Below are 19,006 nucleotides of genomic sequence, written 5' to 3'. Positions count from 1 at the left end.
GAAGATAAGTATATATTTTCTTGTTTGCGAAGTAGCAAGCAATAGAAAAATGACGACCCAGAATATTTATCTATCTATCTAAGTGAATGCTGCTATTATAGACTAACCATGTTTTGCAGATGGAAAAAGTATCAAGGTTTCGATCTGCAGGTTCTTGGGAAAGGTAGAAAAGATTAATTTCTGGAATATTTGAAAATTAAAGAAAAATCATAGGGTTGACTACTGAGGTGATATACTGATATAAATGTTGGGTTCCGAGAATACTCTACATTAATATCTCTCTCTCTCTCTCTCTCTCTCTCTCTCTCTCTCTCTCTCTCTATATATATATATATATATATATATATATATATAGATATATATATATATATATATAGATATATATATATATATATAATGTTGTAGGTACATTTATGTGATATAAATTCCTATATATAATAATATTAACCTGAGAAGGAAATTCTTGGGGAATCTTTAGGTTGGAGGGTAGACTATGATAACACTGATCTTATTCTTGGGTCTACCTCACTTAGTCATGAACATAAGAAGGATAGGACACGAAAAGATTCAATAATCCCCAATTACAAGATTCCACTATCTCTTTGGACTAAATAAACATTTATATGCATATATGTAACCATATAGGTGTAAATTGCATGACTTTATAGTGTATCTTACAACTACATTTCATTTTTTTGAAAATATAAAAAGCAAATTTGTATAAAAAAACATATGTAGATTAAGAAACATTGAGTTAGCATCCTAGAGAAGAATGAAAACAAAGATATTTTCCTTAAATAAAGCATGTGACATAATTTTTTTGTTACTTCCAAAAAACTGAGTGTATTGTAGAGTCGACCTAATCACTATATCACCACAACTCTCGAGAACTTACGAGAAACTAAAACAAAATCCTTTTATATGAGCAGGTAACTGAAAGGTAGATACCTGAAAAAAACTCTAAGAGACATAATGTCCTCATAACTTGAGAGAACCAATGAATAGAGTACATAGAAAATCATTTCTTTTACATAAAGATATTTTCATTTTATAACTTTAAGACTGATGGGCTTAGCCCCCAAAAATTATACATAACCAATAATTAAATTTTGGCTCAAGAGAAAACCATCATGTTGACAGCCACTTGGAACAATTACAAGAACCCTCTTATACAAATGTATATCAGTGCGGCCAATCAAAGTGGCCCTCATGTTTTTTGTATTTTTGGGCATGGCTTTCAACAAAAACCCCACGGCTAGATTTAGCCTATTTATACAGCTCACAAGATGTGGAATGACCTAAGCGTAAGAAATTGCAAGAGTTGTAACCCGAAAAAAGGATGCCACAAGAACCTGAGACCATGGCATAGTATTTGTGAAATTTTAGCCTCGTAAGGAAAATTATTCCTGTAATCACATAGAGCTTGATGGTCCATGTATGTACCTGCATAAGGATTGCTAGATTTTTCAATAGTTATTTCCATGTAACTAAATTTCAGTAGAGAATGGATATCCATAAGGTGGAAAATTTATGTATAGAAAATGTAGAAGAAACCATGTTTTCCTATAAACAAAACCTAGTAAGAGTAAATATGTAAGCTTGACTAGGTATATAAGTTAACTAAAATAAAAACTTGGGAAAATGTAGAAATGGAAGGAAAAGATGGCATGTCTATAGTGGTTACCTCAAATATTGGTGTAGTAAATGGCTCTTCCGCAGCGATTGAAGGAATCGTTGATATGTCATCGTAGGGTTACAAACCCTTATCCATTCTTGAAGAAATAAACCCTGTAAAATTCCAAACTCAAAAATCCTAGTGGAATTGCTAGACACATTACTCACGTGAGAAATGTTAGAAAAATAAATTTAGGGGGCAGAGGGACTCATAAATCAGTTGTGACAAACTAAGAAAGGTCAACTTCAGTTGCAGAAAGGTAATTCTTAGGTTCCAACGATGATATCGCAACCACACAGTGACTTAATTAAAAAAGAGTTCACTCACGACAAAACAGAGTAAAATAAAAGAGGTTGCAGAAATTTACTTGTGAAGGATTAATGCCATAACGCAACTAGCCACACTTTATATTATATGTTAAAACATAAAGAAATACATTCGTGTCATAAATGGAGGCTGCAGCTCCAAGTGAAAAACACAACAAACTTACTGCGATTTACGCATTACTGGGTTGCGGAGTAAAATTCTGTAAAACTCCGTAAAATTGGTTTTCATGTGCCCACCAATATTTCCTCCACGATTTTCTCCTCACTACCTCACAGAATCTCGATGCCTAACTTTCCCAACATGCCCAACATTACAAATGACTTTTACTTTCATATTTATCCTAACATACTAATTTCACATTAATTACATGACATACCAAATATTTAATATGCAACATGGGTGATTTTACGTAGTAAATGATTTTCTAAATTTGCAGATGTTGTGAAGTGTCGGAATGAATGTTTTTCCATATCTATTTATTAAACATCATTAAATGCTTTAACCTCTCTGATGTGTTGTGGAATGGTTCGCTCTGAACTTCTGTTCTAACCCCTATCCTTCAGCCTCTAAACAAAATTGCAATCGTGTAGTGGTTGACTGGGCAAACATGATGGTTGTCAAGTTGTTTAAGGCGGTGGTTGGGATTATTATTTCCAAAACTCCCCCTTAATCGCAACTGCCTCCATTGACAATTCCCAGACAATATCTGAGATAAACAAATTATTCACGTGCCAATGGCTTTGTGAAAATATCAGCAAACTGTTTATGTCACCTGCAGTGCTGCAACACAATTTCATCATTTTTAAACAACTCTCTGATAAAATGATATTTAGCATCTGTTAGAGTCAGTCCTTTAGCCTTCCTTCAGTGATCAAAATGGACCTCTTACTAGGTTTGGTTTTATTAAATGTTCTACACATGATCTTCAGAAAACAAAAAAAACATGTCATAAGTGTGTCCATCAGAAACAGCTCGGAAAGAGCTTTCCAATAGTATATCACACTCCAAAAACAGGCTCCCGAATCAAAAGATACGGTCAAATGAAGATTTTTGCTCGTTTAATGGACGATTGGTGTCCTAACCAACTATTCTTTAAATTGGGCAGCAACAAAATACTTGTCTGCAGTGATAACATTTCGCTTACAAATGCTTTTGAAACTATATACTGAAGGGCTTGCAGTGCAAAGAAGATGATCAAGGTTGCTTCAGTGTTGCAGGGTTACCAATGGATGAGAATATGTCAGTTTCATTAAAGTAATTATGTTGCACAGAATTTGAATGTTTATCAATCATAAAGGTTATCATAAACATTTTTTATTATGTCATCAAGAAATAATGAGTAGCGTGGCTGGATTGTGATAGAGAAGGAGAGAACATAGCATTTGAGGTCTATTGCCATGCTGCTAATAGATCAAATGTGGAGTAACCAAGGTTGCAAAAGGCAATGCCAAATCAAGGTGAACAATTGGTACTGGGTCTAGGTCCTGTTCAAAAGCCTTTTCGGAGGCTATCTAGATTGGTTCTCCTCTTAGGTGTCCAGAAACAACTTGATTCGTTCAGATGACGAAGGGAAGATGCAAATGCTTCTTCGAAAGAGGATGATTCTGATATGATTTTAGAAGAAACATAATCACTACAAGCTCTTGAAATCCATGAAGGGGTAGATGGATTAACCTTCAAACCATCTCCTAACGCAAATAAAATCTCCTCGAAGGTTATCAAGAAGAAATCAAATGAAAACAAGGAACCAAGAAAAGCAGGTTCTAAATAGTTGAAGGGATCATTGATTATGTTGGAAAAATGATCTCCATGGGCTATAGTCTACCCTACACTTGTTGGTATCAGTGCTTATGATGAAGAGCCATCAGAGGAGCTTCAATGCATCTTAGATTGTCTAGTTAAAGTTCATCCAAAACTGGTTTAGGATGTGCAATTTATGATCGTAGAATTTGGGAATATCACTGTTCTTTGGGAGGAGTAGTGGCTTAGCACATTACCAGATCTTCAAGCAGATGTTATGAGATGCATAGCTATACTCAAAGAAGAAGTTTGCAGGGTGGAAGAGAACATTACACTTTCTCATAGTGAGAAAATAAAAATAAATGCTGCTATGTATTCTACAATGATGGCACCAATTGCAGTGGCTTTGGAGTGGCATGTAGCTTCCACATCTCAGATGCCAAAAACTTCCCATGAACCATGGTTCTAGAAAGAATACGATGGAAAGTTGCAATTGAATGGGAGAATAAATTGGATTCTACCTGGAAAGCTAGGTTGTAGGGTCAAGATCCATTAGAGATCATGGAAGCAAAGGATAAGTTAGAGGTTGCAACTACTGAATCCTTAGATCCTTATGTGAGAAAAGTAAGGGATGATAAATGTAGATGGCAATATAGCAGAGCCACACGTTATCAACACTAAGACTCAGTCGCGGTCTTTGGAGACCCTTCGATCATTTAAATTGGAGTTGAATGCTTTTATTCCCTGCATCCACAACACACACAAATTTAAAAACAAATTGAAGCCAAGTCAAAATCAAAAGCCAAGACAATTTAAGTGGCGTTGTGGGTAGCACTGTGGCATTGCGGTAGCACTGTGGCACTGTGCTCTTGGGTTTAGCGCTATGCGTAGCCCCTGGGTGTGACATCCCTTGTCGTTCCTGCAATGTGCAATGTATAAACAGCCCTTAAAAAGTAATGGTAACTGAAATAGGGTGGCCCTCCAAAGGAGGCTCTAAAGAGCCCGCAGCAACTCCAGACAATGCACATCATAGGAAATCATGGAAATCTAGTCAGGCATGTGATAAGAAACACTTGAACTCCTTCAAGGCCTGGCTAGGAGATTGATACAAACGTTTTTGCTCTCTTTAATGAGAACCAGAAGCCTGGATTGGAGACGAAATGGAACTAGGGACTCTTCTATCCTGATGAAACAAAAGATTACAATGTAAGAGATCATAGGTGTAAAAATATTGCTGACGGTCTCAAGGCAATTTTGTTTTATGTTCCAAAAAAGCTCCATTGATATAAACAGTGATACATAGAAGCTAAGTGCACTGCGCGTAGCTCATTGTCGCTGCGCGTAGGGCCATTCTATCAAAAAAAATTCTGAAGGTGCCCAAGATTATAGCATGAAAGGTCCTTTGGCAAGCTCGCATTTCTGACTTTGAGAGATGATTCCGGTGTCATTCAGCGCTATTGTGAGAAAGAAAGGCTAGATCAGGACATGTTTGAGCAGCTAAAAGACGCTGGTGAGCATTAGAGATATTTTAGGTGCATCTGGCTCTGTAAAGTGGACTGAGAAAGGAGAGCTTTCGGTGTATGTGAAGGAATATCGTAGTCTAACTGATGTTGAGAAGCAATATCGCCAGCAATATTTGGATGTGATTACAAATCCAGAAGTAGAAGATACTTTTCGTTCAATATCAAATATGGGAAATATTGCAGATGGGATGAGGAATTTTAATGAATATCAGAAACACTATGGAAAAATTGGCCTTTAATGGATGGTCTGGGATGGAGGCTTAATTTTGTTGTTGTAAGCTCATCGATAGGATAGTGAGGCAGAAAAGGTGATCAGGGAAGATGTCATGGATACATTTTCGAAATCTATAGTGTATAGATTTTGCGTATGGAGGTTTTGGAGGAGCTTGTGTTATGATTAAAGAAGTGCCAGCTAGAAACATTTTGTCAAATGGTTACAAAATTAGCAAGAAGATCTTCAGTTCCATTTTCTGGGGGAAAAAGGACAATAGGTTGATCAACTAACTCCAAAATTCATGCAGGCAGGTGCAAGGTGGCAGTCAAAGGGCAGATTTTGTGGAATTCCACCCTTAAAGGAAGCAGATCTTGACCAAAATTCACTGATTTTGGTTTTCAAAACAACTCTATTTGCCATAGTTCACGAGAGTTTTATTCAATATTGTTTAGTTTTAATATTGTTTTATGATAGGATTTTATTATTAATTGTATTTTTTATTTTTTATTTTTTATTCCCTATGTTGAGGAAATAAAAATAGATTTGTAATTTAGTATATATAGGATTATTTTTAAAGATAGAGGTTGGATTTTTGCAGCAGAGAGAGGCTTCTTGGGACTGTGTAAAGTTTTCTTAAATATCATTTTAAATAAAGTAGTTTTTTTCCCTTTGGACGTGGGATCCATCACGGTGTTAATGTCTAGTATGCTTTTCTTGTAATTCACTTACATATTTTCTTTTTCTGCCTTGTTATAGCATTATCTAAGAGATGTGTTAGGAATTCATTTGTACATGATGCTCCTTTCATGATGATTTTGTTGTTAAATGTAGTGGTTGTCTTTGCAGAATCGATCTTATGTTAGATGCTCTATTGAGCATCCCTGTGTTCCTCTTTCATCTAATGCTACTACTGTGGATCTATCCCCTGTTTGATGCCTGCAGGGTAGCGAGCTTTCTCCCATATTCTTCTCACATTTGCAATCTTTAATTTGGCTAAACATTCAACTTTCTTTGCCCCAAGTTTTCTGGCAGAAAATGGCATCTACAGCATAGCCCAATGGTCCTTTCTCTTGTTGTTTTCGACCCAAAAACCTTTCAAGAAAATCCCCGCACTCCATAACTAGCCTAAAATTTCACTTATTGCAGCCGCATTTTCTTGGCAAAGAGAGAGCCCTCTCTGGTCTGGTAGGGCTAGATGCCAGATCGAAAGCTTGGTCTGTGGTTACCTCAGAATTGCCTCTTCTCAGCCTTGAGGTACATTCTGAGTGCTAACATTTTGGCGCCATTGCCGGGGACAAGGTGACAGATCTTCTCCAGGAAATATCATTCAAGTTGCAGATCTGATTGTTGATGGTGGACAGTAGTTAGACACATAGGAAGGCCGGAACATCCACTTAGCGACTCCACTGTTCAAAATCCCGAGTTTCAAATTATTGATGGTGGCTCCACTATCTAAATGAAGGACTCAGATGTTGCTTCTACTTGTTCAAGGTGTTCATGTATCGATTTTTCTAATCTTCCTAGTTTTCCTAATCAATTACCAAAGGATGCATATATTTTGAGTAATGGCCCTAAATTCAATGGGGAAGATCTGACTTTGACTCTTGAACATATAGAAAATTTTAAAACATTTGTGAAAATTCTTAGAGTTAAAAAGGAAGATGTCTTCATCAGATTGTTCTTTGATTCATTTCAAGGAAAATGTAGAAGATGGATTGAAGGTTTTCCTATCAGATCTATTAAGCCCTTTGCAGATTTTTGGCATATCTTTCTTGAAACATGGATCGAGAAAGAGGAAGAATTCGAAATAGAGGTAGCCTCTATTCAAGGCTTTAGATAATGGGAAGATATGTGCACAAATGATGAGGTAGATGAGAATTTTTCTTCATCTCTTTCTTCTTACCTGAAATCATGTCGATGTAGCCATGAAGTTAAGCTCAATTTTTTGCAAGAGTTTGGCATCAAAATTGAAGGAGATCTAACTGAATTGGAGACCCAAATACAGTCCCAGGATTTGGAGTGTCAAGTCCCATTCTTTGGGGACCTTTTTTAGTAGAAGGAAGAGAAGGTAAGGCTGCCCGTGGATATTTGGCTTGATAGTTTGGAGCTAGAAGCAGGTATTGAGGAGTTGGGGTAGCAAATAGAGTCTAGTTTCTTCGATCCTATTGTAGCGTACATGGCAACTATTTTCAGTTTGAATGATAAGTTAGATTGTCTTTCACACAACCAAATTCAGTTTGTGCATGTATGGCTATCAGCATTTACATTTGTGTCCTTGTTCAAGCACTTCCAAGTAGCAGACTTGTCATAGTTACTTGATTGGTTGATCTGGCATTACAACATTACTTGATCTATTGATTTTGCATTAGAGTAGGGTAGATTTGTAAATAAATAAGATTCGCAAGGCAGGATTTCAGTTTTTGGTATTTGTCTATGTATAGTTTGCAGTATGTGTATGTTTTATCGATTGGTATAAGTTGTTTTGGGTTTGCAACTGTTTGACCGTATTTCCCGATGGATGAGGCACTAATCTACATGTTCCCAGAGATCTACAATTCTTGGCACCTCCAAGGAGCTACCATCCCCAATGGTGCCACTGTTAGAGTGAGTCCTTTGGCCTTCCTTCAGTGATCAAGATGGACCTCTTAGATGGTTTGGTTTCATAAGTGTGTCCATCAGAAACATCTTGGAAAGAGCTTTCCAATGGTATACCACACTCCAAAAACAAGGTCCTGAATCAGAAGATATGGTCAAATGAGATTTCTTCTCATTCGATGGGATGATCGCTGTCCCAACCAGCTACAAAGTACTTGTCTGCAGTGATAACATCTCGCTTAGAAATGCTTTTGAAACTTTATACAGAAGGGCTTCTGGTGCAAAGAAGATGATCAAGGTTGCTTCATTGTTGCAGGGTTACCAGTGGATGAGAATTATGTCAGTTTCATGAAAGTAATTACATTCCACAACATTTGAATGTTTATCAATCATAAAGGCTATCATAAAGATTTTTTTTTTATCTCATCAAGAAATAATGAGTAGCGTGGTTGGATTGTGATAGAGAAGGAGAGAACATAGCATTTGAGGTCTATTGCCATGTTGCTAATAGATCAAATGTGGAGGAACCAAGGTTGCAAAAGGCAATGCCAAATGAAGGTGAACAATTGGTACTGGGTCTAGGTCCTGTTCAAAACTCTTTTCAGAGACTCTCTAGATTGGTGCTCCTCTTAGGTGTCTAGAAACAACTTGATTGGTTCAGACGACGAAGGGAAGATGCAAATTATTCTTCGAAAGAGGATGATTTTGATTTGATTTTAAAAGAAATATCATCGCTACAAGCTCTCGAAATCCATGAAGGGGCAGATGGAGTAACCTTCAAACCATCTCCCAATGCAGATAAAATCTCCTTTGAGGTTGTCAAGATGAAATCAAATGAAAATAAGGAATCAAGAAAAGCAGGTTGTAAACAGTTGAATGGATCGTTGATTATGTTGGAAAAATGATCTCCATGGGCTATAGTCTACCCTAAACTTGTTGGTATTAGTGCTTATGATGAAGAGCCATCAGAGGACCTTCAACACATCTTTGATTGTTTTCTTAAATTTCATCGAAAACTGGTTCAGGATGTGCAATTTATGATCGTAGAACTTTGGGAATATCATTGTTCTTTCGGAGGATCAGTGGCTTAGCACATTACCAGATCTTCAAGAAGATGTTATGAGATGCATAGCTATACTAAAATAAGAGGTCTCCAGTGTGACAGAGAACGTTACACTTACTCATAGTGAGAAAGTAAAAATAAATGCTGCTAAGTATTTTTCAATGATGGCACCAATTGCGGTGGCTTTGGAATGGCATGTAGCTTCCACATCTCAGATGCCAGAAACTTCCCATGAGCCATGGTTCCAAAAAGAATATGATGGATAGTTGCAGCTGAATGTGAGAAGAAGTTGGATTCTACATGGAAAGCTAGGTTGCAGGGTCAAGATCCATTAGAGATCATGGCAGCAAAGGATACGTTAGAGGCTGCTACTACTGAAGCCTTAGATCCTTATGTGAGAAAAATAAGCGATGATAAATGTAGATGGAAATATAGCAGAGCCACATGTTATCAAAACTAAGACTCAGCCACACTCTCTGGAGACCGTTCTATCATTTAAATTGGAGTTGAACGCTTTTATGCCTTGCATCCACAACACACACAAATTTAAAAAGAAATTGAAGCCAACTCAAAATCGAAAGCCAAGAAAATTTAAGAGGCACTACGCGTAGCCCTTGGGTGTGACATCCCTTGTCGTTCCTGCAATGTGCAATGTACAGATAGCTCTTAAATAGTAATGGTGACTGAAATATTATGGCCCTCCAGAGTAGGCTCCAAAGAGCCCGCAGCAACTCCAAACAATGCACATCATAGGAAAACATGGAAATCTAGTCAGGCATGTGATAAACAACACTGGAACTCCTTAGAGGCCTAGCCAGGAGGTTGATACATACGTTTTTTCTCTCTTTAACCAGAACCAGAAGCCTGGACTGGAGTCGGAACATAACAGGGGACTCTTCAATCCTGATGAAACAAAGGTTTACAATGTAAGAGATCACAGGTGTAAAAATATTGTCGATGGTCTCAAGGTGATTTTGTTTTATGTTCCAAAAAAGCTCTAGCGATATAAGCAATGATACAGAGAAGCTAAGTGCACTGCGTGTACCTCCTTAGTGCTGCGCATAGGGCCATTCTATAAAGAATTTCTGAAGGTGCCAAGGATTATAGCACGAAAGGTCCTTTGGCAGGCTCGACTTTCTAACATTGAGAGATGATTTCGGTGTCATTTAGCTTTATTGTGAGAAAGAAAGGCTAGATCAAGACATGTTTGAGAAACTAAAAGACTTTGGTGAACATTGGAGATATTTTAGGTGCATCTAGCTCTGTAAAGTGGACTGAGAAAGGAGAGCTTTCGGTGTATGTGAAGGAATATCATGGTCTGGCTGATTTTGAGACGCAATATTGCCAGTGATACTTGGACATGATTACAAATCTAGAAGTAGAAGATACTTTTCGTTCAATATCAAATATGGGAAATATTGCAGATGCCACAAGAAACTTTAATGAATATCAGAAACACTATGGAAAAATTGACCTTTAATGGATGGTTTGGGATGGAGGCTTAATTTTGTTGTTGTAAGCTCATCGATAGGACAGTGAGGTAGAAAAGGCGATCAGGGAAGATGTCATGGATACATTTTTGAAATCTATAGTATATAGATTTTGCGTATGGATGTTTTGGAGGAGCTTGTTGCATGATTAAAGAAGTGCCAGCTAGAAACAGTTTGTCAAATGGTTACAAAATTAGCAAGAAGATCTTTACTTCCATTTTTTGGGCAAACAAGAACAGCAAGCTGATCAACTAACTGCAAAATTCCCACAGGCAAGTGCAAGGTGGCAGTCAAAGGGCAGATTTTGTGGAATTCCACCCTTAAAGGAAGCAGATCTTGACCAAAATTCACTAATTTTGGTTTTATAAACAACTCTATTTGCCATAGTTCATGAGAGTTTTATTCAATATTGTTTAGTTTTAATATTTTTTTATGATAGGACTTTATTATTAATTGTATTTTTTATTTTTATTTTTTATTTCCTATGTTGAGGAAATAAAAATGGATTTGTAATTTAGTATATATAGGATTATTTTTAAGAGATAGAGGTTGGATTTTTGCAGCAGAGAGAGGCTACTTGGGACTGTGGAAAGTTTTCTTAAATATCATTTTAAATAAAGCAGTTTTTTCCCTTTGGACATGGGATCCATCATGGTTTTAATGTCTAGTATGTTTTTCCTGTAATTCACTTACATATTTTGTTTCTCTGCCTTGTTACAACATTATCTAAGAGATGTGTGAGGAATTCATCTATACACAATGCTCCTTTCATGATGATTTTTCCATTAAATGTAGTGGTTGTCTTTGCGGAATTGTTACCGGGAAAAGTGTCTATTTAGAACTGCTCTATCCCACTAAGGTGTGACAGATGCCTTAGAAACAAACAGAGAAAACTACTTTTGTATCTCCTTTACGAACTATAAATAAAGAGGAATAGGAAGAACCAACCTGTGTCTTGCGCTAGTCCTTCGATCCAATCTCTCTCCTCTTTGACAGCTTCCAGCTACCTGCTCCCTTACTTGCCCAGCTTCACCAAGTACTTGTAAGATCACAGAAGAAGAAAACTATACAAAGACATGGATTTATATTCATAAATAACTTAGGATCAGATTTAAGTTAACCATACAAATGTAACAAGCATCAATGATACAAAAGCATGGAGGAGAAACTCAAATAGTTTTTATTGATATACAAGAAGATCCAGGAGGAGTTACAACCGATGATTCCTGACCCAGCATCATCCTCCCAGCAAAGAAGCCCCTCTTCACCTCCAACAAAGCATAGATCACCCAATTATCTGATGTTTATCTCAAAACCAATAGTAATTCCTTACAATGTGCAAAATTCCAGCCTCTGGATCTTTGGGATGAGGGATCCATATATAGATGTATGCAAGGAGGATGAGTCAGCTTATGATTTGATTAGTGGCTTCTCTCTGTCAGTTCTTTCTTCCACTTGGAGACTGAAGGCCTCTTACTCATCCTTGGTCGAATTCAGTGAGGCAAGTGTCATAGGAGAAGATTCTGGAAGCTTCCATTGTCTCTCCACCTCGCGGAATGACACTGCCATTTGTCATTTCCCGCTCAACGCACCCTGATAGTGCATTTAGGTAAGTTGCAACGCACCTAGCTAGTGGATCTAGGTGCTATGCAATGCACTTAGCTAGTGGAGCAGCTGAAATGATCCTGTCTTGACTTATTCTGAGCAGTTTCTGGTGGAGAACTTTCTGGGAGAAGCTGTAATCTGTTGACCTTGTTCCTTTAGGGGTTGGAACAACACTTTTAGGGACTTATGAGCCCTTGGTTTATGGACATTTCATGCTTAGAGCTGTAAGGCACAAAAATGTCCATAACAGTTGCCCCCTAAAGTATGAGGCCGTTAATCGGGTGAAATGCTTTATTATGAGGATCCGAAGTTCTTTCAATGCTGGGAGGAGACCTGTAATAAGATACAATACAATACATTATCTTCATACTGTTTTCATGATCTAGCTGAGGCGGGCATTCCCATGCTCAACTTTATAAATTCATTTTCATGTACATAGGACAGACAATCGTCTGATGGTAGACTGATGATTCTGATAGAGCCATCATCCTTTTGGTAGGATGATTATCTATGCTGCAATGATGTACATTTGAATGTCTTTATTTCCCTGAATATATATCGCAGCCCGGATGGATGAAACTAGATCCGGGGTCTTCAATCTCGTCCGATCTTCACTCGAAGTACAAGTCGATCCATGTGAGAAATGTTTTGAAGTTGAACATGGAAAGACATCGCTTGATTACCAGTCAATGATGTAAACTATTAACAAGCGCGAGAGGAATCACCGATAATGATAATGATCCTCAAGGTACTGCAGTACAATTCACGTGGTGTGAATAAAGGACTTGGCATTGAACACCACGCAAAATCTTTCGGTCGAAGGTCATTGATGTAAACCTATCGCCGGAATTGAGAAACTTGCCATTGAGGCATGCAAGCTTCAAAGTACTGAATGGGGTGTTCCTAGACCAACTTCTTGGATAATGAGCTGATGTCGACAAGAAGCAATCCGTCAACGGAGGGCCTTAATGAATCCCACATCAATGACACGGAACGGAGCATATGATTTTGATGGAGGTGAAAATGATCTGATGATATATGGTTCAGGGTGGCGGTCATGAAATAATGGAGTATAATGAATGGTAGTGGGTGGGACACAGGTGGCCTTTCTGGATGACTTCTCTTGAACATGTCGGCGACAATGATGTGATGGATTGGTAGCATTAACCCCAAATGTGGATGGTATGGCGTGACCATAGCGGTGTGACCGGTGAATGAAACAACCCAACCCGACTCGGGCACGGAGTGGAAGTGTCATGTTCAAGAGCGACTTGCTACCAATAAAGATTCTTTGAGTTTTCTTCCCAATTTTTCCCCAGTCATTGCTGACCAGTACCTCTTTATTTTTGTCAAGCTTGAGGAGGATAACATATGCTTGTTCTATAATTTTCCCTTCGGGCAAACCCATGGCTATGTTTTAACGAGCCTAGCGATAGTGAAACTCGTTCTCGTCTAAAGACAAGTTTGTCGCTATTAATCTTTTTAACGAGTCTAACGACAAAGATAACTTGGTCCTTTTCATTTTTAGAGAGTCTGAAAAGGTACGTAAAGGTAACTCCAAAATTCCTTTTTCGATATCTAATCCCTTAAGTCCGAAAAAGTATAAAACAATACAGAAGGGATGAATTTTCGATAGCTTTAACGAGCCGAACAAACAAGCGCTCGATCGTTTTGTGCAATAATTCCTCAGGTCCAAAAAGATTAAAATCTAGAGGTGGGATAGCACTTCCTGTCCCTTTAACGAGCTGGAAGGCCAAGGACTCGGCAATCTTTTCATATTTTACGAGTCAGTTGAAAAGAGCTTAAAGAAGACTTATCTTTTGAGGAACGAGTGATAAAATGGGTAGCAGCTGATTCCAGGTAAGGTTTGGAATTTTCCAATCACGGCAGTGTCACAAGGATGGCTAGTGAAATCACTCTTCGTAGCGGTTCCTCAAAATGGGTAAACAATAAAATGGAGGTGAATGATCGGCCAATGAAAAAGTGGAGGTGACGGTGCAAACACGACCAAGGCTTTAATGGCTGAAGTACTACATTCATGGTGGTTATTTACCGGGGAATAGTTCATTTTTTAACGAGCTTAAACATGGGTGGAAACATTTGCTCGGTCCGGGTTTATTTTTTAACGAGCTTGAACCTCGCGGTAAGACTTCTCGATTAATCCAGTCTTGTGATAAGAAAGTCCCATATAAAAACGGAAATTTTTAGAGTTTTGCCCCACATCCTTTCTTTATGCAAGTTAGGTAACGACTAATCTAAAAAACAGATAAATAATCGCTCTTTGCTTGCACTCCAAAAGGTTTGCATGCCCCCAGGTATAAAACAGAGTTTCAAGGTTACCTCTTCTTTATTCCGTTAAAACATTTGTTTTACCGAGAGAGGCCTACCTCTTACAGGTTACCCAAAGATTGCTCTATTCACAGCGCAAACAAAACACTTCTTCGGCGATGTCTACCGAGATAAACAAAGGTGAGCGGCGATGCCCACCAACTCACATAACTTTGACAAGAGAATCTTGTTCTAGAATAACCCCTCTTCCAATCACGGACGGGGTACAGACTAGTCATATTCTCCCGCGGAAACCTACCCTATACCCGAAGTTTTCCTGCCGAAGCAGACCAGGATGCATTCCCCCTGGGTTTCAGTCATATCCCTCTGAATTACTCGCGCTCATCGGGAGGACGGACTGGAGATTGAGACATTTCTTGCGTGAAAAGACCATTTAGGGACGGTATATGACTATTTGCTATGTGTGATTCAGGAAATGAAAGCTAGTCCACGAGCTTGACCACTCTTCCTTCATGCGGAAGACACATTACTCTAAAGAGTGAGGAGACAATTGCTCCCATGCAATAAATATAGTCTCGTCCAAGGAGTAGATTGTAATCTAGGGGTCCTTGAACTACCATTACGTTCATGCGAACTGTCTTCCTTCTCAATGTTATGGGCACATCGGGAAGGATCCCTAAAGGTCAACTGGTTCCTTTATCAAAGCTCGTCAGATTTCTCATCTCAGGCAAAAGCGATGGTGAACCAAGCGCTTTCCAAGCAGTTGAGGAAAGGATACTCACAGAAGCCCCCTCATCTATGATGGTACCAGCCATAACCATTCTATATATTTGAACGATAATTCGGAATGGTATGCTTGCTGGTAAACGGGGTCTGCCTAGTTGATTCCAGTCGAAGGAGACAACTAGGTTGCTTGGAGGTGGGACCGAATAGATGGCCGGGTATGGCTCTGACGAACTTCCTTCCTGCGGTAAAGGAACGGGTAAATTGCCCCCATGTTTTTCGGAGTCTGTGTTTATGAAGAGAATTTGGACGATGTCATCCTTGTTCTCTTCAGTGACTGTATCATCTGAAGATGAAACCTCTGAAGGCAAGACCGGGTCAACTGCCGCCTTGACCTTTTGACTTTCATCTGGTATGGATCCAGATGGTTTATCTTCAATGATAGGTGCTTCAGCCGACCACCTGAGCGGGCCAGCCGGATTTTCGACTAGTGACGGACTCGGCAAGAGTTTTTTATATCCAGGAGGAAGTCGTAACGGCGAAACCGGACGATCATCCAAAACTCTTTTAGCTTCGTCTAAGAAGGGACAACGGTGGATGACATGATCGCCTTCGCACATTTTACAAGGGAATCTACATTTCCCTTTTTGTCCTGGGGCTTCACTTTCACTAGTCGACGGTTTACTTTCAACATGGTCATCAGAGGTTGACGACACCAGGTTGTGCAAACGAGGAGACCAGTCCCTTAATATCTGAGGGATGCAAGGACAATCTCTGTGAAAGTGGTCTCCTTTGCAAATGACACATGGCGATTTAGGCCTGGTCGGTGCAGTGTGTGGATTTTCGTTAGACGACACTCATTTTCCCCCATTCGCCTTTGGCTCCTTCTTCTTCTTCTCTTTCTTCTTCTTTTCCTTCTTCTCCTTAGGAACTTGACTTTTGGCTTTACCAGCCCCATCAAGTGAAGAGGAAGGAGGAGAGGAATAATTAGAGGAAGTAGAAGACTGGTGGGCAACTCTGGACTCGTCTAATTGCTGATTTGATTGTTCAGGAATAGTGGTGTTCTGAATGACAGAGGTTGAGAAGAGCCATACTGGAAAACCAATTGTCAACCCTGGAAGCGACAATGTGGCCATATGGGGTGCACCAACATCTCCCCAAGAGGAGAAGGGACTAGGATTTCCACCAAGGGGAATTCCTTGGTTGGTAGACTCCATTTTCTCAACCCAAGATCAATGTAGGAAAGGGGTATGAATATTCCGTTTAAAATAAATTTTTATACGCTTTGACACAACTTGTTTTTTCAGTATTTAAGAGTCGAGAAAAAACAAAATATGACTCTAGTCTCCTTCGATTTTTAATGAGCCTGAAGTGACAAGTACTCAGATGGACCTTTTCCGTTAAAGAGTCTGAAAAGGAACGAAAGGGACTGCTCTGGAGGTCTAGGTAGAGGGAGTACCAAACCAATCGCAAAACTGCAGAATACTTTTTACGGTACGGCAGTCAATCTTCCCGAATGCTGTGTTCAGTGCATTGCGATCAGTAGGGCGGCCGACACGGCTTCCTATGGATAAAGGATTTAAGCCTATAGGTGTCTCCCAAAATATACTCGACGGTACGTGGGAGCACAAGTCCGTACTGGCACTTATCGTCTCAAAGTGGAGGAATCACCCAACCATCAGTGAGGACAACAGTTACCAGGCTTTACGACGCCATAATACGTCTCTAGCCTAGACCTCTAAATGTTGTGCGTTAAGTTCCAAAGCATTGTTAGATTCATCGAATTTATTTTAAGTTGATCTTTCTTATGAAGTTTTCTTTTTGGGTTCACCACGAGATGTAGATGTAATTCCTAAAATGCAATCTAAAGATGATAAACAAACTTTTATCTCTTTTCGGCAATGAAAATCCTAGGTACTAGGGAAAAGAAGGACACAATCTTTTCACAAAGAGCAAAGAGCACACTGTAAATGCACTTTCCTAAATCAAGCCAAACAGACTGTCTATATGCAAATGCACATGCATGTATTTGTTTTTCACTTCCTTAGTATTGATGCTAAAAAGAAGTTGATGTACAAATCTGAATTTGCTTTCAAGTGACAAACACAAACAAGCTTCTTTTCGAAATCAAAAGGTAGAGATGATTACGACACTTTATGATTTTGAAATAAATACTCGTTTTGACACTAGAAAGTCACAAATTCAAACCAAAGGCAATAGTAAAAGCATAATCGACCATCAAAAGCAAATAAACGTTCTCCTATGATCAAAATCGACACTTGCGACAGATCTAAATCAAAGGACGACAGTATGACTATTCTACTTTTGCAATGGAAAACTGTAAACGACTCAACAAACACACAAAAACATCTACAGTTCTTTTGTACAAATGAGGCAGAATATCTGTAAGGAAAAGGGGTTTGAAACAGTCATATACTGATCACAGGCTGCAAAAATCAGAGACAAAACTGGAAAGAATGAAGCAGAAGAACCTCAGCTGCACAGGGCTAGGCTGATCAGCGCACCTGTTACACAGAGAAACTGCATTGCAGCGCAAGTTTCCCTTTCGGGAAGTGCATTGAAATGTAGGATCTCTTCACAGTACTTGCACTGGAGCAGAAACGAGAATTCTATCCAGGTTCTGGGTCACAGTTTGCAGTTTAGTCTTTGGTTTTTGGCCGAGTAAAAGCAATCAGTAATGCACAATCAGGTGTAGATCTAAAGAGGGTCTAAGAGCTATCACAAGGGCAATCAGATAGTCTATGAATCAGCTATTCAAATCATAAACAAATCCAGTGAATGGATTGAAGTAGCAAATGCCTACTTTGCATTCGTTATGGAAAATGCAGTTCGAATGCTACTTATAAGTTTATGAAACAAACAACTAGAGATACACAAACAAACTAATTAGACAATCGCTCCCCAGCGGAGCCGCCATTTTGTTACCGGGAAAAGTGTCTATTTAGAACTGCTCTATCCCACTAAGGTGTGACAGCTACCTTAGAAACAAACAGAGAAAACTACTTTTGTATCTCCTTTACGAACTATAAATAAAGAGGAATAGGAAGAACCAACCTGTGTCTTGCGCTAGTCCTTTGATCCAATCTCTCTCCTCTTTGACAGCTTCCAGCTACCTGCTCCCTTACTTGCCCAGCTTCACCAAGTACCTGTAAGATCACAGAAGAAGAAAACTATACAAAGACATGGATTTATATTCATAAATAACTTAGGATCGGATTTAAGTTAACCATACAAATGTAACAAGCATCAATGATACAAAAGCATGGAGGAGAAACTCAAATAGTTTTTATTGATATACAAGAAGATCCAGGAGGATTTACAACCGATGATTCCTGACCCAACATCAACCTCCCAGCAAAGAAGCCCCTCTTCACCTCCAACAAAGCATAGATCACCCAATTATCTGATGTTTATCTCAAAACCAACAGGAATTCCTTACAATGTGCAAAATTCCAGCCTCTGGATCTTTTGGATGAGGGATCCATATATAGATGTATGCAAGGAGGATGAGTCAGCTTATGATTTGATTAGTGGCTTCTCTCTGTCAGTTCTTGCTTCCACTTGGAGACTAAAGGCCTCTTACTCATCCTTGGTCGAATTCAGTGAGGCAAGTGTCATAGGAGAAGATTCTGGAAGCTTCCATTGTCTCTCCACCTCGCAGAATGACACTGCCATTTGTCATTTCCCGCTCAACGCACCCTAATAGTGAATTTAGGTGCGTTGCAACGCACCTAGCTAGTG

This window comes from Pinus tabuliformis, chromosome 3_2 (genome assembly GCF_031772625.1).
Source record: "Pinus tabuliformis cultivar Carrire ecotype Pingquan chromosome 3_2, CPIR1, whole genome shotgun sequence".
In the NCBI taxonomy this organism is placed as follows: domain Eukaryota; kingdom Viridiplantae; phylum Streptophyta; class Pinopsida; order Pinales; family Pinaceae; genus Pinus; species Pinus tabuliformis.
The sequence above is the reverse complement of the archived record's forward strand: the minus strand, read 5'-3'. Positions refer to the sequence as shown.